This window comes from Ambystoma mexicanum, chromosome 14 (assembly GCF_040938575.1).
Source record: "Ambystoma mexicanum isolate Mex_15411 chromosome 14, UKY_AmexF1_1, whole genome shotgun sequence".
Taxonomy (NCBI): Eukaryota; Metazoa; Chordata; class Amphibia; order Caudata; family Ambystomatidae; genus Ambystoma; species Ambystoma mexicanum.
This window is the reverse complement of record NC_090940.1, coordinates 171,826,127-171,852,615: the sequence shown is the minus strand read 5'-3', so window position 1 is coordinate 171,852,615 and position 26,489 is coordinate 171,826,127. Positions and strand designations below refer to the sequence as shown.

The 26,489-nt window shown below is 45.3% G+C and overlaps 1 protein-coding gene across 2 annotated transcripts in view; it reads left to right on the top strand.

Moving 5' to 3' along the window:
- ITPKA (inositol-trisphosphate 3-kinase A) overlaps positions 1-26,489 on the top strand; it is a 716,275-nt gene that overhangs the window by 98,191 nt on the left and 591,595 nt on the right. The gene's annotated exons all lie outside the window — the stretch shown is intronic.

The following is a 26,489-nucleotide window of genomic DNA, read 5'->3' as shown; positions in this document are numbered from 1 at the left end:
TGGGGGAGTAGGCCCTTCTGACCCACTCCCCAGACTTTGTTTTCCCATTAACTTTGCAATCAATTCAGCTTTCTTTCCTTTACCAGAGAGACTCCTCTCCCTACACATGGGTCTCACAACCTCAGCAGTGTAGTTCAAGAGACCCTCTTCAGTGTAGCTTTCCATATTTGACATGATTTCTCAGTTAAATAGAATTAGTGGTGTTAGCCTTGTGGTTAGTTGAACCCAAGCAACAGCAGAACTCTAAGTGTAATCGCTCTACTTCCAAATCCTCACCGCTGTACACCAGTGTTAGGCAGAATCCTGTGCAGTGCCCTTAGGGACCACTACACAAAATTAAGACTACAGGTGGCAATACAAGTTTTACCTATGGTACAAGCCTGCACTACTATGTTAAAGTGGTAGCAGTAGCGGAGCAGCCAGGCTTATCTCAAGAGTATATGAGCAGTAGCAGAGATTACACAAAGGGACCACAATTACTGTGACTCAAGCAAACACTGACTCAAGGTTTCAGGTAAAAAAAATATAAGTACATTCATTTTTAAACCGTATGTTATAAACACGACACTTCTATTAATTCAAAACCACACATAAAATACACTACAACCAACCAATTCACTTTGTACAGTATAGCTCAAGGTAAGTACCCTGTGTTTTAATGGACCGGTGTTGAGAAACAAAATACGTTACCGGGAATATACTTGCGGTCACTTTTTGACAGTAATGACAGTTCGGTCTTACTAAATAAACGCGTATCCGCGGCAAGACATGTTACCGGGGCAAAACACACTTAGCACTTGAGATGCCCAGAGAGAGTTGGGGGCAAAAATCATAGGCAATACTTTTGTCAAGGCAGACAGAATCAGAGAACACTTATGGACATGAATTCAAGAGTCAATAGGCCGGAGCCAGTGTCAAGTGGAACCGGGTTCCTGTTGTCGAGGGTCACACAGTCAGACAGTTCACGATTCAACGTAGCCAGGAGTACTTAGATATTGTCAACAGAGGAAGCAAAAGTTATAAGAAGGAGGGAAGACAAGGGCAAGCCTTGGAGATGAAGAAAAGAGGTTCACCCTACTTCCTCAAGCAGAACACAGTACCTTATTCACTGAAGAGGCTGTTGTCACGGCAGTTGTTCCTGGTAGTTTCCTGCAGACCCACGGTTCCTGCAGCTTCGGCAAGAAGGAGGACGTCTGGAGGGGTCTGCACCACACAGGGATGAAGCCGGCAGCAGCGACGGTGAATAAAAGGAGCGCTCCTTAAAAACAGGCGAGGCTCTTCAGATGGCTATTCGGACCACTACAGCTGTGTGCAGCGATTTCGACCAAGAAGAGGATACTCTGGCTGTAGAAGTTGAGCTGGCTATCCCCACCAGGCTCAAGGGAAGAAGACTCCGGAATGGATCTCCTCTGGTCGTCGAAGGGTAGATAGCTCAGGACTGCAGCAGGGCTTCACCGGGACGGGATAGTTGCAGCAGCTGACTTCTTCTCCGCTTCTCTTTGGTTCCTTGTAGTTCCAGTGGCGACTCTGACTTCTAGCCCAAGAGACCTGCCTTTTATGCGAAAATCCCCCATTCACACAGCATGGCTGTCAATCATGCAGCAGGGGGGTTGTCCAGCCCGGACAACCACCTCAGCCAATCATGGCAAAGTGCGACTTGGGTTTCCTAGGATACCCTGTGCAGTGGGTGACTACACCCCTCCCTCACATTCAGCCCACCTAGACACCCAGGCGCCTAGAGGAGGGCTTCTTGGCAGAAGCCCGCCAAAAGACAGTGAACAAAGAAGGCAAACATAGGTTGCCGTGCAAAGTAAAACACAAGAAGGACTTTAGCAAAAAGAAATGGTGAATAAACCTGACTGGAGCCAAAAGAAAAAGTATTTGGTCAAGCGGGTTTAAGTATAGGCAAATATAATAGCCTAAAACAATACCACGTTTATATAGTATAATCGCCGTAGAAAAGTTAGGGTAGATACCACTGCCACCAGCCAAGTCTAAATGTTAAAAGAGCGAAACAATGCTCTAGGATGTACAGATAAAAAGGGCTACGGATTAACCCTTTCCGGTACTCCATGTAAGATGGGGTATACTGGATCTGTGGTTAAATGACTAATAAAGTTAATGGCAAATTTACCCTTTTCTGGGGGACAGTAGTCAGCCCCAGAAATGGAGTCGGTGGGAAGTCTGAAAGACAACCCTGTGTCACTGCACTGAAGGTGCTGTGTAATACAAAAGAAGGGGGCTACTGAAGTGGTGTACTCCAGAGTCCACAATCACAAAAACAGATGAAATACACATGGCAAAACATGGGTAAGAGTGGGGGAAAAGCTCGCACTCTTACCAAGTTAAAAGAAATTACTCCAGAAATCCGGAAAAGCTGCTGGGGGACTCACGAGGTGAGGGAAATTAGCCATTGAATGAGAATTCTCCCTAACAGTTGCCAGTCCACCCATGGGCGCGGGAAATGCCCTCGGCGATCCCCTGGCTTCGGGTTACGGTCTTCTGTGTAACAGACCGGAAACAGACATTCTGCCATTTTTTAGTCACACAGTATATTGTACTCTGTAATTAGCAGAATTTACTACCGGGCGGGGGGTGGCCCATCGGGATTCAAAATATATTGGGGTGGTCACAGGGGCTTATATAATGCTAAATGTGCTTTAATGTGCATTCACTTTCCCCCCTCCGACCTCCCTATCTCCTCCAAGGCTCGCAATCTGGGTGTTATTTTTGACTCCTCTCTCTCCTTCTCACAACACATTTCACTTACCTCTCGCTCCTGCCGCTTCCATCTATACAACATTCGCAAAATCCGTCCCTCCCTCACTTTCCATGCAACCAAACTCCTTATCTCCTCTCTCATCTTTTCCTGGCTATTTTACTGCTCCCCTTTATTCTTTGGACTTCCTGCCTCCCAGCGTACCCCCCTCAAATCCATTTACCACTCTGCTGTTCGTACCCTTTGTCTCCTTACCTCCCGTGATTCCATCTCCTCCTCACTCTCTCTTCTTCGTTGGCTACCTTTCCACTCTCAGTTAAAATTCTGCTTTCTCTGCCTTGTTTTTAAATCCTTATATGGTCTCGCTCCTCCTTATCTCTCCTCACTTCTCACCTTCTACTCTCCCTCACGCCCTCTTCGTTCTGCTGACTGTTTCCTCCTTACTGTACCTCCTTCCCCTTGTGCTTCTTCCAGGTTTCGTTCCTTCCAACTTCTTGCTCCTCTTCACTGGAACGCACTCCCTCTCTCAATCCGCTCTTCCACCACCCTTCCCTCATTTCGCACGTCCCTTAAATCCCTTCTCCTCCACTCTCCTCCTTGAAGATCTTCCCATTCTCTCTTCATCCCCCCCTCTCCCTCTTCTGACTCCTTAATCCCCTCTCCCTCCATTCTCCCACCTTCCTATTCCTCACTTGTTCTTTCTTTTCTATTCCCCCTCGCCAATCCTACTTCCTCTCTACCTCCCCTTCTCCACAGTTAATTGCTTTTTGCACTGTTTTACTGTCGAATGATTCATCATGTAATTTTGCTGACATTGTTTGTTTATTGTTTATTGTTGTTCACTGTATGAGTTGTTCCATTGTATAGCGCCTTGGCATAAAGCGCTCTATAAATAAACAAAGCAATCAATCAATCAAAGGGGAAGCAGAAAGTAGTTGGTTGGTATAAAGTTAGAAAGGACAAAGGGCCTCTGCAACATTTATTGCCATACAAAAGTTAGAAGACCAGTGCTGGCACTGCTGGGCCTGCCTGTACCACGGCTTTACGTATTCTTTATGCATGTTAAGCAGGGCCAAGTAACCCCGCAGGGTGTGTGCGCTGCTTGCACCAACATGTCGTGTGAGAGGCATTCCTGAGGTTCACGGTACCATGCCTATGTGGTTCTCCTGCTCAGTGTTTGGAACTTGCAGTGGTGCCTGTTGCCTAAAATGACTTTGTAAAGTGCACGGGAGCAGGGGGGGGCACTCAGTGGAAGATCTTTGAAGTATTGATGAATGTGACTCTTATTGGTGGTCTTGTAGGAATGTCTTGGCTCCTTTCTTTATCATTTCTTTCGTCTTGCTAATGTGTATAGTAGATGATGTTAAGTATGGCTACGATTTCTTACTGGTAATCTTCATTACTCGAAGTCCTAATTTTCTGTGTCGAAGTTCCTCACTTCACACGCCTGATTGCATGTGCCCTCCTGGAGACCACCCTGCCAGGGCCGGCACAGGGCATGGCCCAGCTGTGTGGTTGCACATGACCTAGAGCACAGGTCTGCAGCCTGCAGCTCGCCAGATGTTTTGTAAATAACCCATCATATACGTCTCCCATGATCCTCCACCATTGACTATGCTGACTAAGGCTGATAGGAGTTGTAGTCCAAAACATCTGGAGAGCCATAGGTTGCAGGCACCTGGCCTAGAGCTCCTCCCGGGGGCTCACAACCCCACAGCCCCATCTCCAGAACAGTGGTGATGTGATACTATGCCCTGGACACCACTCCCCAAGGACCTGGCATTCGGGTCGGGCAAATACCGTTTTAGCCCACCTTTGTGCATTTGAATTGGCAGCTCTTTACTAGTGGCTAATGTGTGAGTTACAGCACCGATTTATTACCGAAATCCGTGTGACCCCTTTAACAGAGTAGACCCTTATAGACCCTTATAAAGCGTTCTTGTTCATTTCCATGATGTTAAGTTTGATGTTCGTAGAACAAGTTTGCTTTTTAGGAACTGGAAGTGTATGTCAAACAAAGACTACTGGGCTATCGCGCGGTTTCTTTTGTGGTGTGTCTTCAAGTCTTAAAAGTACCGTTGCCAACCCCAGAGGAGAAGGGTTAGGCTTGCATTGCATTCTGGTACTTGTATTCTTCCCTTCAGAGTGGAAAACATAAAGCTTCAACCATACGCTTTTTCCTTAACGTTTTTTCTAAGGAATAAAATATTTATCTTATTGGTTCACAATACATTTTTTACGCCCCAGAGTGGAACAGATATAGCGGGGACAAGTGACTAAATGGTTGACTTTGCTTAAGTCCCAACTGCGCTACTTAATTAACGTTTGTGACAATGGACACATCGTTGTCTAGTTACTTTGCCTTATTTGACAAAACCCATAGAAGTCATTTAGTCTAAAGAGTGCGCTTTATGATAAAACTCAATCCTTTTATAGATGAACAGATTGCTAAGTGTACCCAGCATATTGTGTGCTGATCTAGTGCTCGCTCTCCTTCCATCCCTACAGCCCAACCTCCCTCCCTTCATCTCCCTTCCTCTCTCTCCCTTTCTCCCTCCGTCTCCCCCCACCGTCCTTCCTCTCCTACCCTCTCTCCTTCCCTTCCCCTCCCCTCTCTCCCTGCCTCTCTCTCTTCCTTCCTCCCTCTACCTCCTTTCCTCCCTCGTCTCCCTCCCTTACTCCATCCCCCTCCCTCCATCTCTCACTCCCTTCCTGTCTCCCTCCGTCCCGGCCTCCCTCCCTCCCTCTCCCACCCTCTCCCTCCATCTCTAACGCCCTTCTTCCCTTCCTTCCTCTCCCTCCCCATCTCCCTACCTCTCCCTCACTCCATTCTTCCCTATATCTCCCTACCTCCCTCCATCTCCCATTCGCCTCTTCCCTCCCCCTCCCTCTCGCTCTCCATTCCTTCCACCCTCCAGCTCCCTTCCTCCTTCCATCTGTCATTCCCTTCTTCCCTCCCCCTCCCTTTCTCCCTCCATCCCTTCCTGTCTCCCTCCTTCCCTCCCTCCACCTCTCTACCTCCCTCTCTCTCTTCCTCCATCCCGCTCTACCTCCCTCCAACCCTTCCTCCCTTCCTCCATCCCTCCCTCCATCTCTCCCTCCCATCCAGCCTGTCTCTCTGTCTCCTTCCAGGTCAGTGAGGTTCACGTAGTCAGGTACACCTCTGCTGGAGCCACCTCAGCTGTTGCTGACAGCTACACGACCAGAAGGGCGGAAAAGACAGCATGAGTGATGAGGTTGTGTTTTTCTTTTTGTTGCAAAAGCAACTATTAAAAAAAGGAAATGATATAGTTATACTGCAATTGTAAACTGTCTTTTTGTAAGAATATACAATGTTTACTTCTAATGCTCACTTCCAGTATATATTGTAGTCATGATTATAATGTACACTTGTTTTGCTGACCATAGCATAATTTCAAACCCGGCAATAGCCATATCAATTATTTTGTGATAGAAGGTTCTCATTTCTGGTACACTTCTATTGTACTCTTTTGAATACCCTATAAGAAAGGAGAGGGGAAGAAACAGCGCCAGAAGGGTTCCAGCTTCCTTTGCAAACACCCAAAGAGCATTTTGAGAACATAAGCATGACCACAGATCTTAATATTTCACAAATAACTCTGGTAAATGGGCTTCAGGCTTGGATCACTAAGTGCATAATGCACACAGGCGTGATGCTCATTTCCTGTTTCACAACATTCACACTAACATTAAAATGTTTGTATTGAAACATATATATTGATTTGGACAGTCTCCGGATTTTTGAGGGAAGGATACCATGGCTGCAATGAGCGTCCTGTGATATTGTTTCCTTTGCGAGGCAAGATTTCAGCCCTGTGTCAGGGCAGGGCTGCGCGTGCACATGCTCAGTTTCCAATGCATGGATCATATAAAATAGTGCTGCTCTGTAAACCATATTAGTGTGTCGGAAGTGGCTGATTCTGCATTTGAGTCGGTGTGGCTTGACCTGCAATGTGTTATGTGAGAGCATGTGAGGACGTGTGGTGGTGCTCTCCTCTAAGTACGCCGGGGGGAGCTGCAGAGGATCAGGTCTCTGTGAGTTCTGAAGAGACTGTGTTGGGAAGATCCCTGGAGCGGCTGTGGCAGAACAGCAGAGGAGGTGTTTGTCAGGAGGCTGTCCCTCTATTGGGGGCTTCTGGAGGGACGTCCAGTAAGCAGTTAGAAGTTTAGGTTTTCCTACTGGTTCTGCCATTCCCAAGGCTTAGTGGTTCTTGGCTCTTGCTCTTTATCTGTGCTCCGGCTCATATGAACTAGTATACAGAGCAAGTGGGGGCAGTTGGCAGCACCAGTGCTGTGAGGCAACTGGCAGTGTGTGATTATTTGCGCTTTGCAACACGTGCTGGATAAGTGCAGCACAGTTTGGCAGTTTGTTGGCGAGTGCGGTGTGGGGCTTTTCGTCAAGTACATTTGCTGGCTGTGCATTTGAATACTGACATTAGAAATGGCCACTGAAGGAAATAAAAAAAGTTATAATCTAAGGGCTCCCAAAAAAATGCAGAGGTAAATGCAGGAGCGGCAAATATATCATTGGAAATTGATAATAATTCTCTACTGAAACTGATACTCCCTGCAATCTGAAGTTTCTGCAGTTATCTAAGGAAAGTTATGTTAAGTCTGGGAGTACCATGATGGTAGAGGTGAAGGTGCCAGAGTCCAATCAGGTTCTCCACTCCTCCTTACGAAGACTGTTCTATTCCCCACGATTGACGGGCCTAATACAGTAGGTGACAATGGTAGACCACTGCGGTCCAAGACATGGCGGGTCCAGCACAAACCACCAAGATGAGATCGTGGGGGAAGCCAATCTCTCGGCAGCTAGTGGGGAAAATATGGTGCATAATGAGGCTACAAACTTTGCTTTAAAGATCTTACTAAAGCTGTGCAACCATATCTATAATGAAATTTAAAAACATGGCAACCTGATACAGAAATTATGCAAAGTGCAAAGTCTCCGATAGAAATTTTACAGCGATGGGCCTGTTGCGTAAATGTGTAAATAAAGAGCCCAGAAGGATAGTGTAGGAAATTTCTGAAATAGAAGAGCGCAATCTGAAGACTGCTAATTTATTGGAATCTCTAAAAGTGGGTCTATTGAAAGATCAAGGGGAGCTAGATGACCCTGTGGAGCCTTACTACGATTCGGTGACTTTAGCTGGACTGCCCCTTTTGGGGTAGGACCTAGCCTGATTGCATATAGTTTTTCCCCCTTCTGTAATGGCTTGGCAGGCTGAAAAACGATTGTCTGGACGGTTGCCCGGAGCTGTGCCCGTGGTTAGGATTTATTCAAAACCTTCCAGCCATCACCTTTTCGTTTTGCCAAAGTCACCCTGAGTGGGACGGGTATGCCCGGACGTGGGTCCCGAGTCTGCTGGGCCTAGAGACCCAAGCTACTCTTCACTGATGACGCCCAACAAGGCTAAAACATGTCTGGGAATGCTTGTGGTTTTGTGCAGAAGGTATGTGACCTAGCAGTTCAGGCTGGACTGCCCCTTTTGGGGCAGGACCAAGCCTGATTTGCATATGGTTTTCCCCCTTCTGTAATGGCTTGGCAGGCTGAAAAACGATGGTCTGGAAGGTTGCCTAGAGTTGTGTCCGTGGTTATGATTTATTCAAAACCTTCAGTTTCGGTGAGTTATCTGCATCAGTCCCCATTAATAGGGGTGTAAAACAAGGGTGCCTACTCGCACACATGCTTTTGAATCTCTTTATGGATGATGTTGGTGGGCTTTTTCATGTACTAAAAATGTCCCTCCAATCTAAATTTGTTTGGTTTGCTTACGCTGATCATATGGTTATCTTTGATAATACCTGTATTGGGATTTGTAGAGGTGCGCAAGCACTATTAGAATATGCTGCCAAAAATGGACTTGATGTTAATATGGCAAAATCAAAATGTATGAGATTTGGAAAAGTGAGGACAGATAGGTCCATTGTGGACAAAGTGGACAAATATTGTTATTTGGGGTATGACATTAGTACACAAAAAGTTGAGATTGAGCTGTTTCTACGGCGTTGCGCTAAAGCCACATCAATTATGCTTTCTATTAAACAGTTTGTATATAGCAATGCCGGCTACAGTTTAGTCGAATTGATAACAATATATAGGCAAAAGCTGGTGGCAGGCATAATGTATGCATCTGAGTCCTCTTACAGTGATTGTGATAGATGTGCAGCCTAGGGATGTAACGGTATTACGGTATACCGTTAAAGATACCGTGAACCAATTAATTGAACAATAATAACCGTCACATTGTTTATACCGGTATACCGTTCATACCGTTAAGTGTGCTTTTCAATCTGATTTGGAAAGGCTGCAGTAAGCAAGTGCTGCGCAGTCTTGGTCTTGCACTGTTGGATGTGCCATCTGCCAAGTAGTTTCAGTTTGAGCAAATTTTAATGCCATTCCATAAACCACACGTGCCTGACACAAAATCAATATGTTAGCAATAGGAAGAATAAATACAGTACCAAGGAGGAAAAGGGTTTGCTTTTTTTTTTAATTTATATATTTTTTAAAGCGCTGACACAGCCCGCAGGTATCGCGGCGCTGTTAAAGAAATTGTTTTTGTTTATTTAGTTGTGTAATTGTTTTTGTCTTAGTTGCGTATTCATAACACGCTTAAACACCCAGAGGTTTCTAAGCGCGGACCGAACCTGTGTTGCTTCCTGTCGTTTTGCTTCCAAGGCGCGCACGTTGCCTCTGAGCTATCCTCCCGGGACTTTGGGTTGGCGGCTTTGGGGTTTATATATTTATAATGGATAATGTTTTCTAAACATATGACAATGGGGGATTTCCCTGGTTCTATCATTGAATTTACATATAATAAGTCACACTGCAAAATTTACTCATCTCTGTGATGACATACCAAAGAGTAACGTGTCCGTGATTACTGAACACCTTTTGGCCCGGAAGTAAACTAAAGGCTGTAACGTAAAGAGAGAGTGCGTGTGCATGCGCACAAGCGTATACTACCATCAGACTCCATTGATCTGTGGCATGCAGGTTATCAAGTTGGCAACATGTTCATCTTCACCAGTAGCCAGTGGGGGAGCTAAAAGCCTAAATGACCACTTAAGAAAAGCTATTCAGTTTGTTTTGCCAGTCGCAGCAGGGCTCCCCCCCTCCTCCTCCTCCTCCTCCTCCTCTCCACACGTGTGTTTGTGTATGGTGGAAGCAAGGGGTGGCATTTCAGTGGAAAGTATGTTGAAAAGCCCAATTCTGGCCCAGAGTGCCTTGTTTCGTTTGTGATGAATAATCTGTCAATTTATTACCTTTTAGAAAATATTTGTTAAAATTAGTTAACTCCACCTGCTATACCGCGATAACCATGATATACCGTCATTTGGCAAGATGGTTATTGTACCGTCATAAAACTAATACCGTGACACCCCTAGTGCAGCCATCCTGGAAGGTGACATTTGGCGTACGATTCCTGGTCTGTCTAATGCTACCGCGATACAAGCAATTAGCCTTGAATTAGGACTCGCATCTTTGTCTACACTAATTACGATCAACAGAGGGAAACTATATATGAAAATAATGTGTGCAGAAAAATACTGTACTTTCGATATTAAGGAAGGTAATTATTAATAAGTCTTGTTCTGTGCTACTGAAATTTAGGGAGTTAAATGAGAAATGTTTGGAACAGATTGCATACTTTTCAATATGGCCCATTCCAATCTGTAGGTGCTTATCCAGTCCTGTTTTTTTTCTTTGCATTCTGACACATGCAGTTCCGCTTTTCCCATTATAAAACTCGGACTACAACTCCCATAATGCAAAGAAAAAACCAGGACTGGATAATCACCTACAGATTGGAATGGATCATGTTGGCAAATATGAGACTGTATGGTGCCCGGATTGGGATTGGGGCACTTACATTGTCCTTTAAAAAGAGTGCAGAGAAATGGGACTAGGCATTGAATCATGACCATGTGAGTAGTTTTAAGTCCCTGAATACGTTATCAAGATTCTTCTTTTTTCCATTCCATGAACCTCAAAAGTAAATTTGATCCGTTTCCCTCTCCGGCATTGAGGTGTATATTTATGTTAATTAGATTAAACAAATTGCCTGTCCTTGCAATTCAGGGTGCCTGGGAAGGAGTCCCGAAAGAAACAGGTTTCTGTGGACTGTGCAGTGGCACGAGCGAAATGGAAACAATAACACATGTTATCACACCATGTCCGGCTATTGGGAATACTTACTCCGTGTATTATGCAACAACAAAAAAATGGACGAAATATTTTGGCTAAATTGTGAGTAGTCACAGTTTGGCCCTGAAGATTGCAATCAGGAAATTGTGGCAAGCAGTGGAGACAGAATGGAGGCTTAAGATGGCAAATAGAGTTCCTGAGGGCAACAGCTGTGGGGATGTTACAGGCTTTAGCAGGATTATCATCTGTGTAATGTATTTAGCAGGATGTGAGCCTGAGCTCTGTGTTTCACTTATTTAGCAGGTGTTTTCAGATATCTGGGTGCATTGTTTGTTACATGTGCTGCCGTTGAGAACACCCTTGATAATGTTTTAACATTGTACCTTTCTTGTTTTTTTTTTATTTCATTATGCTTCTCTTTCCAATCATTTCTGTTTTTAGCCTTTTATATTAAACCTTCTTTTTTCTGTATCCTTTCATTTCTTTTTATGTTGTGTGAAAAGTTAAACTTAAACTGAAACAAACAATAAAGAACATTTTAAAAAATAAACAATATTAGCACTTAGAGCGGGTGAGGGAGCCAATCAACTTGCTATAAATGCAGGTAAAAACTAGGTACCTGAGACTGCTTAGCCCAGTGCACCCCTTGCATACCTGAGCCTGCTTAGCTCAGTGGACCCCTTCCATACCTGAGCCTGCTTAGCCCAGTGCACCCCTTGCATACCTGAGCCTGCTTAGCCCAGTGCACCCCTTGCATACCTGAGCCTGCTTAGCCCAGTGCACCCCTTGCATACCCGAGACTGCTTAGCCCAGTGCACCCCTTGCATACCTGAGCCTGCTTAGCCCAGTGCACCCCTTGCATACCCGAGACTGCTTAGCCCAGTGCACCCCTTGCATACCTGAGCCTGCTTAGCCCAGTGCACCCCTTGCATACCTGAGCCTGCTTAGCTCAGTGGACCCCTTCCATACCGGAGCCTGCTTAGCCCAGTGCACCCCTTGCATACCTGAGCCTGCTTAGCCCAGTGCACCCCTTGCATACCTGAGCCTGCTTAGCCCAGTGCACCCCTTGCATACCTGAGCCTGCTTAGCCCAATGCACCCCTTGCATACCCGAGACTGCTTAGCCCAGTACACCCCTTGCATACCTGAGCCTGCTTAGCCCAGTGCACCCCTTGCATACCCGAGCCTGCTTAGCCCAGTGCACCCCTTGCATACCTGAGCCTGCTTAGCCCAGTGCACCCCTTGCATACCCGAGCCTGCTTAGCCCAGTGCACCCCTTGCATACCTGAGCCTGCTTAGCCCAGTGCACCCCTTCCATACCTGAGACTGCGTAGCCCAGTGCACCCCTTGCATACCGGAGCGTGCTTAGCCCAGTGCACCCCTTGCATACCTGAGACTGCTTAGCCCAGTGCACCCCTTGCATACCTGAACCTGCTTAGCCCAGTGCACCCCTTGCATACCTGAGACTGCTTAGCCCAGTGCACCCCTTGCATACCTGAGACTGCTTAGCCCAGTGCACCCCTTGCATACCCGAGCCTGCTTAGCCTAGTGCACCCCGGGCAGAAAAGGCCCCCCAACCACACACCTCCTGCTTCATGTTGGCGCTCTTCTTCGTCCTTCATTCCTTTTCTGTAGCATGGCTTCCAAGGAAATAGAAAAGGGACAGCAGGTAGCTCCATTCTCCTTTTTTTTGCTCGTGGCCATTTTCTTTTGCAGTTCTTTATTTTAACAAATTATTGTAATGCAGCTTCCCATGGTACATTAGAGTATCAGATACTAATGTCACTCTGTGTGATGTCATTTATTTATTTGTGTTTTAAGTAAACATGGTACAATTACAAATTATTTCAAAACTCAACAATAAAAATAGAAAATAGAATACATAAACTATATAAATACATCACAATCACGATAAAATGCACATAGCAGCAGTTAATCCTATATCAAATTATCTAAAATTCATTTATATTAGTAAGAGGAAGTTAATTATACATCATAAATCTGTCTTAACTCATATTCACCTTGCATTAAAACCTTATTCAATTCAGAACATTTTTCCACCAACAGTTTTACCAGAGACAAGATAAGAGGAAGCCGGGGGCTTGTCGTTAATGTATTCTATGGACTTTCCATGAGAAGCTGGGGAGTTGAATGAATGAAGGTCCCAAACTCAAGATCTTTTGGTTTAGAAATGATGAACAGTTCATCACTAAATGGTACAAAGTCTCCAAGGACTCGGTACCACACGCTCTACACCTTTCAAAGCTCCTTAGGAAATCCTAGTTTGGGTCCAACCACCTCAGGAGTTGGTAGTCAATTCAATCTGAATTTCCAGTGCCAGTCATGAATTTTGTGCGAGGGGAATTTGCTAGTATAGATTGTTAAATGATGTTGGGGTAGATGAAACATTTCTTTCCCATTGTGAAGGTTTATCCTCCCCAATATTTTATTTTCCCTTTCACCACATCGTACGATTCAGATCCATTGAGATCAATCGTGTCACAGAACACTTCACATCGATCCTGAACGTATCCAAGAAGGGATTTGTTGCCTTCAACAATAGATCATTTTGGTGAACCGTGGTAGCTTTTTCTGTAAGGATAGACTCCTCTTGATGTCTTGTGACCACCAAGACATCAGTCCCAATTCCAACCTGATGACACTGATTGGAACAGATATCGGAATGCCCAAGGCCTGCTTTAAGGTTTTACCTTCCAATACATCAAGGAATTTCCTATTCTTAAAATTCATCAATTCACTGCCATACAGTATGATAGCAGACACCTTTCGCCTGCAAAATTCGATCAGGGGGACTAATGAGTATGCGCGCAATTTACCTCTCACAGATTTCATTAATGAGAGGCATGAGCAGAACTTTTACTCCCTCCTTAATTTGAATCTTTCCATCTGCTTTCTTACTGACACTATATAACCTAGGTAATACAAAAACTCTTCTTATTTCCACATTATTCAGCTTCCATGTATATTTTTTGTTACATCTGTTAATACTGCAAGTCATAACATAGGATTTTGCTGAATTAATGATCAATTGATTTGCTTTAAAGTAGGACTCAACACCTAAGAGTACACATTGTAAACCTGCCAGGGTATGAACCATCAGAATGAGGTTATCTGTATGGGCAATACAGTTCAATTTCAGAGCAGACCACTTAGGAGGGTATCCCCCCATACCTTACTCTCTTCCCACAGGTCGACTAAATACAAATTAAATAGGGTTGGGGCAAGAACACACCTTTGGCACACTCTCTTCTTTAGACACATTTCTCTTGAAAGCTCTCCCATCATATTTAGACAATCACTTGCAGTATTGGCTGAATGCAATAATTGAATAATTCGCAATAGACCCAAATCAATTCCCCAAGTTATCAAAAGCTGTTGATAGGTCTATTACAGCCACAAAGAGTGAAAGACCAAAATGCCACCTATATCAGAAATGCATGGAGACAATGCCAGATCACCACCCCTTTCCTAAAACCTGTTTGTAATGGGTGAAACAATGAGTCTTCTCGGCCCAAGGCATAAGCTCCCTGGGTACTAGAGTGGAAAAGATTTTTGAGGAAGAATCAGTTAATGAAATTGGGTGGTAGCATGGTGGACCATTTCGCTCCACCTTTTTAAAGCTTGGAATTACAATTGGTTTAGTCCAAGGAATGGGACAGGACCCACCCAACGAAATATATACGAAAACATCCTAAACAAAATCTCGGATCATAAGAAAGGATTGTTTTTAAAAACTCCATTGGCCACACCATCTGGACCAATTGCTATAGAGTTCTTTAATTTACGTATTACACCCTCAATGTCAGATAGATCAAACTCAAAGCGCCAGATAGGAACCCTGATATATTGAACTACAGATAAAATAGTTGGATTGTTATCAATAAACTTTTTGTGTTGGAGAAGTAGTTAAACCAGCCCTCTTCAGACACACAAGATTGAGAGTAAGACTGAAACAAATTTTTCTTATTCAATGTCCACCACAAATACAACACATATCTTTCCTGATTAACTTGGGTAGAAGCTCTTGATTGATACCTATATATTTTTGGATTCTATAATGCTTGATGCAATTTCAATATTTTTGTTTTAAAGCCTTTTTACCCTTCTCTTTCCCATCCCAGCAGAGCGTTTAAATAACAACCTGGTGGACCTCCTAAACTCACACCTTTTCATTCTCATTTCTTTGTGAGAATCATTTATTTTCAGTCAAGCAAATGCTCTCCTAGGTAGGGCCATATTACCAACTGTGCATCTACGCAGTCTCACTAATAAAGCTGGAAACTCCCTGGGTAAGCAGTATCTGAGTTGTTCCTCTTCCTCCAACAGTTTCCACCACATTTGTAAGCTGCAATTTACTGTTTTAAAGTTGTGGCTAACTTGAGCCACCCGATTTCTAGGTCCAAATACAACGAGCTGACCCATTTCCAAAATATTTTCAACCTCTAGCAATCCCTTTATAGATATGGATAATTGCAGCATATCACGATCACCTCCAGCAGTTCTTACTATCTTTAAACCACTCACGTCTTCAGAACCAATATTCTTTAAAAAGATGTAATCAATAGTGGAAGATGTTACCACATTCGACCAAGTCGGTTCATCCTTCACCCTACCTTTGAATAGCGTGTTTGTTTGCATAAATCCCATCTAGAGAGAAATTTGGACCATATCCTCACACAATTATGCCGTCCAATTAGGAGCTTTGAACTGATTACACCTCTTAAACCATCAAATGCATACACGGCACAGTCCGTAACTAAGTGGCTGCAGTTTAAGTCCCCACCTACAATAATCATGTTATTTTCTGGATGATCACCTCAATTGAACGATGCCAATACAAATGCAAATTAGGATGCCATTATGGAGTCCCGCGTGTCATTTGTCACATAGGGCCTTGCAGATCCTAGAATCCCCCCAACAAAAAATAGGAAGCAACAGATACATCAGAGCCAGCCCCTTGCTCCCACCCATACACCTCCAGTATGTGTGCTGATCAGTGGTACCAGCAGAGCAGGGTCACAGGAAGCAGACGCAAACGTAGAACTCCCCGACCTGCATTATAGGAAGAGAAGGAAGCCTTGTAGAAATGGCGGCCATCATTGCCCATTGATTTACATGGATTGCGCCAGTTCCTTGTCGGCACACGCGGGCTAAGCACACAATCTGTTTAAATGCAACTATTCCGTGCAAATCAGAATGCCGACGGCCATCCCAGGCGACATTGAATCCCCCACACACGAACTGCAGTGCCGGGTTCTTACCACGCGTGATTCCAGTGCCATTGGGCAACACAATCGATAGATGTTGGGCAAAAAGTACAGAAGGCCAAAGTACATGTTTTTCCTCCACATCCACATCCATCAGAATGAGGTGCACCATGCGGGTGTTGTTACTAGCAACATTCACAAAATCAACGTTCTTTCGTTTGGTAACATGTGAAGTTCAATAGTTAAAAACTTGAGCGAACGCCTTTGAAGTCTGCGTGAAATTATATCCAACTGGGATTTCAATTTGCAAACAGGTTGAAATAGAGGTCAGCTGACTGTCATCCCCTAAAAGAGGAAGCACAATCCAACGCGGAAACAGTTTTAGGTAGGAACCCCGGGACCAAGTATTCAGATCTTACTCTCACGTGTTCCACTCAGGCCTTCTGGCTAAGATGGCAGTGTGTGTGTGTGTGTGTGTGTGTGTGTGTGTGTGTGTGTGTCAGGGACGTCATTTCACCAAAATGCCAGGGGTAGCGGAAGTGACATCACAGTGCCACACCCCCAAGAGTGACATCACAGGAAGTGATGTCATTTGACCACACCCCACAGGACGTGATGTCATTAGACCACGCCCCCGCCATGACATCACAGGAAGTGGCCTAATAAAGCATTATCCCTCAGTGCATTAAGAAAAAAAATGGTTACGATATCAGTGTATTGTGACATTTCATACAAGAATGGATCATCATATGTATCATTAGTCTGTCTGTACAGTGGCTGGTAGGTGATTACTTTGATTGGACTCAGAGCAATCCAGTGACCTGACAGCTATGTGACTCTGCCCTGCCTCTGCCCTGCCCTGCACTCTGGCCGGGACAGGCCTTAGGTGAACCACTAACAAAGGCAAGTGGCAGAGCGTAACACAATCACACCACATCTGCCTGTCACGTAGTCACTTATTCTGTACTTCAGTTTCTTTCTCCTGACCTTTCTGCCTAAAATGTTCCTCCTTACATATACATTTTAAGTGTGAGTGCGGGACATGCCTAATCGCGCGTCTGGTCCTAGGGGCTCTAGCTAGCAGGGATGGGATGACCAGGCTTCTGCGAGGATGGGCATTTGAGCTCAGCAGAGTGGATACATGACACACTTTGATGGGGAGACCAGAAAGGGTTACTTAATCTTGGTGGTTCTTACAGGTCCATATTTCTAAAGGAGTAGGTAAAGGCAACTTATTTTTTGGCAGAGCCAGCCTCTGATTTCTGGATGGGCTCATAGGGTTCTGAGTGATCCTAGCAGGTGTTGTGAGTACAGCCAGAAGGAAAATGTCTTATTGCAATGGCAGAATACTGGCCTTTATTGTGGGCAAAGGAATCATGAAAATGCGTTAGAAAATGCTACCGTGCACTGTTGGTGACCTGACGATTTTTTCATGTTACCCTACAAAACCGATTGCCAATTGCATGGCTTTTTGCCAAATCTTTCACAAAATGTGTGCTGTAAAATGTACCATTGTAGTCCCGGATGTGTAGCTCCTTCCTACTAGCCTGGGTTTATGAGGCGCGCTGTGCATTTTTATTGCTGGGGATGCATGGGGTGGTTTGGTGGGGAGTCCCTGAAAGCTGTCACACCGAGATGAGTTTCTGATGGGTTTAATGGATTGACACATGAGCTGAGGTCTGGAATGCTAGCAGGCTAGAATGCTTCCCAAAATACACAGGACAGGACACCTATCAAGCAGTGGGGGTTGCGGTCCGATGAACTCAAGACAGTTTGCGACGTCCATTGAGGAAATATACAATGTTGTGTTGTATTTCTCCAGGGTATGCAAGTGCACTGATCGGGAGGTCTTCCATGGGAAATGGGATTCTTGTGGGAGGCAAGTACCTCCCTGCACACTATGTGTGTTCAGAAAACTTAAAAAAAAGAAAAAGCCTAGAGTTTGAACATCTGTAATAGTGAACGTTAATGTAGCATGCAAAGTCAGCATATGCGACGTCTGTAGAGACACGATAACACTATTTAGAATGGTTAGCCTTTCATTTGTGAATCTTGTCACTTGCTGGTGCTAATGTCCTGGGCTGTGCACTCAAAAATCCAGCTGTTCTTGTTTCCACTGGAGGAATTAGTCCATGGAAACACGAAACGGCAGGGGGACGGGATTCCATGCGTTTCCCTTGCAAGTGTCTCTGGAGGCAGGGTATGACACAAGACGTGCACAGAAAGGGCACACATCTGCACCCACAGCACCACACCACTGTGTGGGCATTTGGGGGTGGTCAACAAGTGTTTCAAATGTCTTCACAGGATGGCGGTGCGGTGCTTACAGTTTACACCTGACCATGTTTACATGATCACTGCAATATTATATGTTTCATAATATTCACATCCGTTGCAATGTGCCCATGTGAAGTGTCTTTTGAAAGTACTTCAACTTTGCAATAGGGGGAGAGGAATATGTTCAACCGTCTGTTCAAGCGTGCTCTCCTATAAAACAAGCTGTTTGCCTTTTCTTGTCAAGTTTTTTTTATAACACACTGGCCGTCAGCACTGGCTCAGTAACAGGAAAAGAGGCAGAGAGAGTAGGACGGGGGATTATAGCATCAGAAGAAAAGGGCAGAGAAGGGAGGAAACGGGAGATTACAGAAACAGAGGAAAGGGAGCAGGGAAGGACGGAAGGGAAGGATTGTGATAACAGACGAATGGGGGATAGAGAGGGAAGAGGCAGAGTACAGTAACAGAGGAAAGGGATACGAAAAAAAGGAAGGGAAGATTACAGTCGTAACAGAAAAGTGGGACGCCGCGAACCAGGACAAAGAACTACATGTAGAAAAATAAAGGGGGAGAGAGGAAGAGATGGGAAGGAAGAATGCGCAAGGAGGTTTGTGGAGAAGAATAAAACGGAGAGACGAAGATGGGAGAATGGTGCATAGGAGGGGGGAGGGGATAAAGAATAAGAGCAAGGAAAGTGCAAGGTTTTCGACACAGATGCAAGAATGACACCTTTCATAGAGCGCTTGTTGCCACAGGTCATGCCGTTTCGAAGCGCTGTAACTAAGAGGAGCTGTTTTTCATGATAATCTACAGGTGCAGGGAGGATAAAAGGCTGAGTCGTTTTTTCAAGTTTCCAGCACCTGACTGGCAGATGGAATACACATTTTACGTTGAGGGCTGGGGCGCTAATTTACGAGCTTTCAGAAGGAAAATTCAAACAGAAGCCTTCAAAAGGGCAGGGTGGGGAGCGAGAAAACAATTAGGAGGACGCGTAAAGGCAGAGTATAGTAAGAAAGGAAAAGGCTGAAAAGAAAAAATAAACACAGTGAAGGAAGATGAGAAGGACACGAAGGTGAGAAAGTGGGGAGGGGGGCAGGGCAGGAAGTACCAGGCCGAGAAACAAACAAAAAGAAACATTATAGGACGGGAATAGAAAACAAATTGAAGAAAAATAAGAAGACGGTGAGGAAGAGAAAAGTAACGAGATAAAACGATAAGATGGGCGGAGAGACGGGATAAAAACCAACAAGAGAAGCAGGGGAGGGCAGGGGTTTAAGAGGGGCAGAGAACAGAGGGGCAGAGAACTGAGGGGCCGAAACAAAGGACGTGAGAACCAGGGGAGAAGGGAAGACCAGGCGACGGGGAGAGGGGACACGAAATAACCGAGGGGAGAAGCTGGCGGAGGAGGCGGAAGCAAGCAGCAAGTCGGCGGGGAAGGGAGAGAGCCACGAGGAACAGGACCGGGATAAAGACAGACCCGGTGCAAGATAGAGAGGCCGCTGAACGCGGACACAGAATAAGGCACCAGAGCCGGGCTCTGGCCCCCGCGTAATATAGAACATATGGTGGAGTAGAAAGGGAAGAGAGGGGGCGACAGAAGAGCCCCGGGAACCTCCAGTGCCGGCATCTCGTGTCTGAGTTTCCCCCAGGTTTCTCTCTAATGGGACGGGGAGGCCGGCAACTCAGAGTCACCTGCGCAGGCAAGACCCAGGCCGAGTTGTGACACACCTCAGCCTGGGCCTTTGGCTAGCGGCGCCGCGGCCGCAGGGGAGTTCAGCACTGGAACCCGCCGTGGCAAGGACGCCGCATTTCCGACCCCACTCACCAGACCCCACCCCAACCCAGCAGCACACTACACGTGACGTGACGACCTGAGAGACAAACATACATAAATCTAATAACTTTAACTGACTTACCGTGTTTGTTGTTTGTTGGAAAGCGTGAAGCAGGAGCGCCGTGCCACACCATACGTGCTGCTCACAAAATGGAGGAACGCAGCGTGAAGCAGGAGCGCCGTGCCACACCACACGTGCTGCTCACAAAATGGAGGAACGCAGCACGCAACGCTTGGTGGCTGAAGCCACGCCCCCTCCCAGAGGTCGCAAGAGAGTGACAGAGGTCGCTGTCCAATCAGCAGAGGTCGCTCTTGCGACCTCTGGCGACCCCCAAATGACGTCCCTGGTGTGTGTGTGTGTGTGTGTGTAACTAGCAGTAACCATGGAACCAGAGGCTACTTAACCACAGGCCAGTCACCTTGCTGCATCTATGCAGGTTGCCCAGCAGGCACCGTGAATTTTTCGAAGATTGACGCTAACATGATTTGAAGGCACTGAAGGACCATTCTGTGCTTGAAGCATCTATTGCACTGCGCTCCTCAGCAATCCTTGCAGTGTCGCGTGATCGTTTATGTGTAGAGGGGAACATATACGAAATATCAAGGAGCAGCAATGTGGAAGGCTTGCTTTATTCTCTCTCAGTGACCTCCCTGCAGAGTGTTGTGACGCGGGTTGTGGCTGGGCTGAGGTGAAGCCCTGCGTCTGCAGTTGTAATAAAATGAGGACCCGCCCATGCATGGGCGCGAATGTCCTGTGTGTTCCTTCCGAGCCCTACACCTCCACAACGGTAACAGGAGTTTTTGCCGCAGTAGAATTCATCGAAAGAGAATTCATTGAATTTCTTTTATCGGATTTTGCCCTAAATGTATGTGTGGGGTGTGGGTTTAGTCGAATAAATAATGTAGGGGAGTTAAGAGTGGGGACTGCAGGGCGGGGGCGGTCTCCCCCTGCATATATTTGCAGCAAAATCGATCAGTAAACAAAATAAATTCAATGAATTCTCCATCGATTAATTATTTTCGATAAAATCACATAGAACCCTCCAAAACAACTAACGACGAGGTGGGCGGTGGGCTGACTGGCCACCACATTCTACAGTTGCATTGGAAATGCACAGTTTGGCTCACTCTTTAGGCCCGCTCCCCGGGTACAGGGATACGCTTCCATACCGAAGCTCATGTCTGCATGCCTGAGGGTGTGCAGTGTGTGGCCTGGGTTGTGACAGAATTAGTCAAGATGATATCGCTCTGTGACTATGCTTGCCTGAACATGGAGGCTCAAGACCATTTCTTTGTTTTGAGCTTTAGGCTGGCATCTGTCGCTTACTCGTCAAAACCCTGCATTCAGCAGACAAAGCCACCCTGACCACCATCGGTCTGAAATAACAGCTGGTCATATTCCCAATTTATAAGTTTGAAGAAACATGCATGCCAACATCCATTCCATTCGGTAGCACAGCCCATAATCCCTTGATGGTTTTAATGTTGCATTCTGGGACTTGTAGTCCTGGATTTATTATGGGGGAAATGTAAAGTTAAAGCTAGGACTGGGCTAGCGTCTCCCAAATGGAATGAAGTGTGATATTCGATCATTGTCGAGCAGGCTTCCAGCGTGGTCTATGTACCACAGACCAATGTTTTAGGCTATTCTTGCTGCAGCAAATGTATGTGGTCTTGTGGAAGGTAAAGCTGTATGGCCTTTTCGTTGACTTAAAAACTGCATTTGATGCGGTTCAAGGGCGAGATTCTGGGAATGGCTGATCTTGGTCGGTTTTCCCATTGGAAATGGTTAGAGCACTGTCTGTGTTGTACAACAGTAACGAGGCTTGTATTAGGTGGATCCTCGCTGGCGATATTACGTCTTATTTTCCAATACAAAAAGGAGCGTGAAAAGGCTGCGTCCTGGCACCAACACTCTTCTGCTTGCACATCAACTTCCTCATCGAGGATATCATGCAAGTACCTACTGATGCGCCCACACTGGGGGGGTGGTGATAAGCTCCCAATATGCCTCTTTGCAGACAATGCCATGTCTATATCCCTGACACCGGCTGTCCTAGAAAAGCAGTGCAGAGTGTGCCATCAATTCTGCAATGCCAACGGGTTCGAGATAAACCAGCCCAAAACTAAAGTCATGGTTTTCCATCCCCTGAGGACAAAGATCCCGAAATGATCATGAACAATTGAGGATAAACCATTGGAGCAAGTGTTCTTGTTTGATTACTTATTGTATTGTATTGTAGGGATATTTATAAAGCGCAGACTATGGCCGAGAAGGCATCTAGGCGCCTTAGGTATCAGATTTGAGGGAAACTGTACTTGGGCCAATCAAATCACTAAAGCCGAACATATCCATGGTCGAACAGATAATGCGATTGTTAATTATGCAAAACAACATGGTAATAGTCCACTGAGCCCATCCCTCAAAGTCCACAACCGTAAAGCTAAATCTTCGGCGTTGTATGACTCAGAACTCTGGGGGTATTCCATCAATTATCGATAATTCGCACTTAAGAAAACTCTTACATCTGTCCAAGGAAACACCTAACACTCCGATTAAGCTGGAAGTAAGTGACTTTCACAGCATCTCGTTTGATCTACGGATAAAACCGGTGCTGTAATGGGCACGTATACGGTCCTCGCCGCTGTTAACGCAATTCAGGGGAGCATTAATTGATGTTCAATCTCACGAGGGAAGTTTCCCTGGATCAGATATGTAAGAGCAATGTTTTTCGAAACTACATCTCTCTGACCTATGGACTAATCCCAGGCCCACAACCAGCGCAACCAAAGCTGTGATGAAATCGGCCTAACGTGAACATCTACTTAGGGAGGCCCAACAATCGGCTCTCGCTCGTTCTTAATCCGAGTTTGGCTGTGAAAGCCACCTTGATCTGACCGATTTGCACTATGTAAGGTCTTATACATTAGAGTGAGGCCGGGTGATTTGCCCCTGGTCTATGTGAAGAAAATGTATAATGAACAAGCATTGTCAATGGCAACAGTTTGGGCTGTTGTGTAGCATGGGTAATCGCTTGCCAGGCACTGCTGTGGTGGTATTAACTGCCCATCATTGGTGTTAGGTGCAAAACAGTCCGAGTAGCTGGGCATCTAATAGGGTTTAGGGTCAAAGATTCAAATACAAAGGTTCGAATAACAATACTTTCGAAACAAAAGGACCGAAAAAAAAAAAATCGAATGCACTTTTTTTTGGCCAAAAAACATTATTTTTACCTATACCAAAAGAAACAAAAAATAATGCATTAAAAAAAAGGCATTTGTTCTTTTTTTCGGTCCTTTTGGCTTGAATGAATTGCATTCAATCCTTTTGTTTTCGAATTAATGACTGGACACCATCTAATAGCAGTGCCTGGAGAATGCTTAATATTTATACACAAGCCAAAACTGTTGGTTTTTCTGATGCGTGTTTTAAACAGGACTTCAGTGAAGGAGATGCACAGTACTTATACATCGAGTGCATGAAGGCAGACCTCATTTGCAAATTATTCATACTCCAGCAGCATGTTTACAGCCCCAATTAACTCATTAACTCTCAGAAGTCTGCTTTGACAAAACACTGGCAGTCACTTTGAGTGCAACGTTTGATGGCAAGGCTTGATTAAAGTGAGCTCAAAGAGTTCCCATGAGGTTTTGGGTGGGGAGGGACAGGAAGTGAGTGGGAATGGCCATAGGGATTAGCATGGCCATGGGCAGTCAACGGGTGGTCAAATAACTAAAGCTTTGTGTGCCTTCTCATAGGCCATTCCTCCCTATATGTACTCTAATGCAATAGTTTTGGCTTATAAGTGGCTGCCCAAACTGAAAGTTTTCTGATTCTGTTAGCAGTGCTGAGTCACTTGAGCACTTTTTGTTTTTATTGTGATCTTAAAAGTGCCTATTGTACTAACTTCTACCACAGGGGCACTGCAACTGGACCATAAAATGCAACAGCCCTCCCTCATGTAGCACTATGTGCAATCAGCTGTCCCCTTGCTCCCCTTCCAATCCCCCCTCCAACCCAAGGACTTTTACAGTTATGGTTAATTGTTTTCTTTTTTTATTTTTTTTATTTCTCAACTAATCATTGCACATTTTAACTGATGTCTGACGATATGCGTGTAGCTTGCCCTTATTTTTCAATAAAACGAATCTATGGGGAACAAAGTGCCTATTGGAAACCAATTTTAAGCCAGAGTAGTGTTTGGACCCTTGCAGAAGCCATATACGTCTGCAAGTCCACCTGTGCCGTGAAGCTATCCTTAGTAGTAGCTCACTGTAGCCATAGACGTCTAGGGGGATAGCTCAGGCGCAACACGTTTGCCTTGGAAGCAAGATAATGCAGAGCGACAGAAGTTCAAATCCTGGTTCTGTGCTTAGAGACTGGTCTCCAAAATGAAGGGTGTTATAAATAATTCATTAATTGAGCTTGGCTTAGAAGAAGCAACCACATTACTGCTAATGCAAACTGGATGTTCATTATAGTTCATTTGTGTACAGATCAAGTATTCATGTTTTTATATTCATCTATACTTACATGACGTTGGATGTTGTATTTCTTGTTTTTGTATTTTTGCTTTTATGACAATTCTGTTGCAATAAAGCTATGAAGAAAGAATGGATAATGTTGCCGTGTATGAAAAAAAACGAGATTTTCTAGACTGAACGAGGGCCAGTTCGCCGGACAGTCGTCACTGATGCCTCCATTGTAAACTCAGTCTGCGGTGTGGATTGGGGAGGGGCTCTTTCAGTGGACTTGAGGCAGCATTTTGAGTTCAAACCTTGCGTAGTCCCTGACCAACGTCCCGATGGTACTCATGCCTCCCACCTATGATAAAATAAACCTATAGAGCGCACTGACAACTCTGAAATGGTTGCATGGCACTAACTTTACCAGAGAATGATGTAGCTGAATTCTCCAGTGTAAGACTTGAAATCACTGAGTAAATAACCATGGTTTTAATCTGTATTCAAAGATGATGAAATTGGTCATGGATCAAAGGTCATTTGGGACTGTGTTCCACAGATTAGCTGCCGAGAAAGCCCGGCCACCAATAAGGCCATAGTGATTTGCCAGAGGAACCAAAAGTCTGAGGGAGGCAGATTAAAGAAGTCTGGTGGGAGAGAAATCCATTTTTATCTTGGCTTTCACCATTAGCATATCCAACAATACAGTCATTAAAACATAATACAATACATAAGCAATTGTACAAGGTCTTAAAATATCTAAGACCGGATACAATCGCATTCAAATTGACTGGTTTCCAAGAGCAGCATAAAATTGCCTCTCCAGTTTCCCAAATGCAGCTATATCAAATCCCCATATGTGTGGTGGGAGTACATGGTCTGAGGTTTTGGACCAGAAAAGCGCGTCCTTCACCTGATGCGTAACGACGAAGCAAAGCGATTGAAACATAACACTCTTCCGTACTGGCAACCAGTGTACTCGAGTAGTGTGCTCCCTGTGAGGACTATGCAGCAAAGGCCTGGCTTGCGGCAGCACTTTGAAGAGAGTGCAGGCACTGCGTTAGTCTCCCCAATAGGCAGTGGTGTAGACCATTGGAAAAACCCCAATGTGAGAATTGCTTGGGCTCGACGGCGAGTACCAAGATATGGAACAAGCCGCTTTGCACAATCCCGACTCCGCTGCATTGTTAATCTGCGGTTCTACGGTGATCTCGGGTTCTTTGCCTGTGGCCAGGATCCGCGAGCTCGAAGCACCAGCCGGCATTGATCGCCATCCATGCCCAGCAAAGCTCCGATCAAGACCCTTGTCATTGCGCTGCATGGTGCCAGTGAGAGACGTTTTGCATATGGCTCTCACACAGGCCTTATTCTAGGGCTTCGATCCCAGCGGAAGAGACGTTGTTGTTCGCTTCTAGGAACTAATTAGGTCGTTCCAGTGATGCTCGCCAACTTTAAGGCAACGTGCATTGCTCAAGGTTGTGGAAATGAGTTGCGCAAATGTTGGTTGTGTGTCTACTTATGACACCGCACTGGTTCTTCACACTTAGCATGAACCTTCCCTGCAGTGGTGGCAAGAATCTGACGGCCGGTTTGACATTTTCACATTGTCTTTTTAAAACAATATCTAAAAAGAGTAAAGGTCCAGAATTGTGGTGGTAAACTTGCACACACTATGGGCCTCATCAGAAGTTGGGCGGTGTGGTAAAAATGCTGCAGTAATAGCATTAACACCGCATTACTGCACCGCCCAATCACGAGTTTGGGGGGGAAAAGTCAGAGGATTCACCAGCGCCGA